We start from the raw sequence: 2,472 nt of genomic DNA, 5'->3' as shown, positions 1-2,472 counted from the left end.
TTTCATAATCCCAATAAAAAGGAAATGGTCAGGATTATAACAATGTACAGATCATCCCCCAGCCCGGACTGAGATGAGCTGACATTGCCCAGGTCTACTACTACCTGCCTTGTACATGCATCTTTGGGCAGAATATGTTAGTTTGAAGACAGAAGGCTTGCATTGCAATGGTTATTTGTATAGCCACCCTGTCTATACACAGAAGGGTTGACAAACTATTGTGTATGAGGAAAGTACTGCACTAATGTACATTGATAACACTGTATGCAGATGGGATGCTTGTATTAATCCTGTGTACATATGAGTTTGATAAAGCTGTAGGTTCAGTGAGGGATATTCTGGAATGACGCTTTTTGTTTTTGCACTGCAACCCTCTGGCAGAAAAGGGGTTAACACTCCTGACGAAGCCGCTGCCCTTGTGCTCGTTGGCGAAACGCGTAGAGTGGAGGACTCAGTTTAATTGGGAGCACCAGGTACACACGCGGACTGCCAGCTGACCAATGAGAGGATTCTGGAAGTGACGCATGCCCACAGGAACGAGACGAAGCCGCGGATACAATCAGTGGGGAAGCTTCAGAGCGGGTTCCTGTGAGTAAAGAGGCGTTCGAACGGAGACTGGTGGGGTGAACAGCAGCGTATACCAACACATGATAGTGTTACGTGCCCGTTTTATTGTTGCATTATTGTAAGTGCACATTTTTACTTTATTGATCTGTGCTTTCTCCTTCCTATTGCTGAGGTACACCCTTCCTGATGCTCCTGTGAAGATAACCTCAACTGACGTACACCTGATCTAAAGACATACCACTGCCACACTTTTATACCATTGACATCCTGTGAGTATGCTGCACATATGAGCCAAGACCCTAATTACTATACCACTCATTAGCACTAAATACTGCCCTTAGATTTGTTTTTTGTATTGTCTTTATCTCCCACATACTCCCCCTAGACTGCGCATACACTGTTCTACATGTGTGTGTGTGTGTGTGTGCGTGCATATGCGTGCGTATATGTGTGCGCGTGTGCGTGTGTATGTGTGTATGTGTGCGCGTGTATGTGTGCGCGTGTATGTGTGCGCGTGTATGTGTGCGCGTGTATATGTGTGCGTGTATATGTGTGCGCGTGTGCGTGTATATGTGCGCGCGTATATGTGTGTGCGTGTATATGTGTGTGCGTGTGCGTGCGTATGTGTATATGTGCGTGTATGTGTGCGTGTGTCTGTATGTGTGCGTGTGCGTGTATGTGTATATGTGTGCATATATGTGTGCATATATGTGTGCATATATGTGTGCATATATGTGTGCATATATGTGTGCGTGTGTGTATATGTGTGTGCGTGTGTGTGTATGTGTGTGCGTGTGTGTATATGTGTGAGTGTGTGTGTATATGTGTGCGTGTGTGTATATGTGTGCGTGTGTGTATATGTGTGTGTGTGTGTGTGTGTGTTCGTGTATTTGTATGTGTGTGTGTATATGTGTCTGTGTGTGTATATGTATGTGTATGTATGTGTGTGTATGTATATGTGTGTGTGTGTGTATATGTGTGTCAAGAGAGAGGATTTGGCCCGGGATTAAAGGGGGTTACACCCCATTTGGCCACTCTCTACTCTCACCTGGGAAGCAAGGGGTTAACTGGACTGGGGTCCAGTAATGTAGTTTTTACCTTGCTTCAGTATCCAACTGTTTATTCCCCTGTATAAATGTATTGTTTCTGTGCCATTGTCTGCACCACACACACAATGGGGCTTAAGGGGTTAATGAGCTACAGTTTAGGAAAATACAAATGTGTGGTGTCTTTTTAGAAATATATGGGCTTCAAAAGGCTTGATTGAAGTTGGGTGTGAAAAGTCCAGAGGGGGTTTGGTGTATGTTAACACATATTGCTGGTAGAGACAGGTAAGGGCAATGTCTGGGGCATTGGGTGTGAAATATAGCACCTGTGACAAATGTTCGCTACACACAGGCCCATCTTCAAAGGATTTATTGACAAGAGGTTATGGGGGCCAGGGGTGCGGTTACCCAAGGAGATATCAGAATGAGTGACCTTATTAAATATAAGAATATTATGAGATGTCCTCGGCTGAACGTGCTAAAAGCTACATATGTGTATTCGTGAGACTGATTCGCACATAAGGATTACAGACACATGATGTCTAGCAGGTACTAAGAGACAGATATTAATATCTCTCTTAATTTTAATATTACACGGTAATATTTAGTCTTATTGGGAGCGTCATGCGTGCCGGAATGTATTAATCTGTCTCGCGTGCCAGTAAGTATTACTGAACTGAAGTTATGAAGTTATTCAGATAGGAAAAGCAGTTTTTAAACGTCCTTGGGTGGGAGGAGTTTTACTCTGAGGAAAACTGTCAACCTCACCACTGATTTATGAGAGGGGCTGGGTTTAGGTTGTGTTCAATGGGAAATAATTGTATAAGAACCAGGCTCAGCCTATGGCTATTGTCTTTCG

Source organism: Ascaphus truei, chromosome 10, assembly GCF_040206685.1.
Source record: "Ascaphus truei isolate aAscTru1 chromosome 10, aAscTru1.hap1, whole genome shotgun sequence".
Lineage (NCBI taxonomy): Eukaryota > Metazoa > Chordata > Amphibia > Anura > Ascaphidae > Ascaphus > Ascaphus truei.
The sequence above is the reverse complement of the archived record's forward strand: the minus strand, read 5'-3'. Positions refer to the sequence as shown.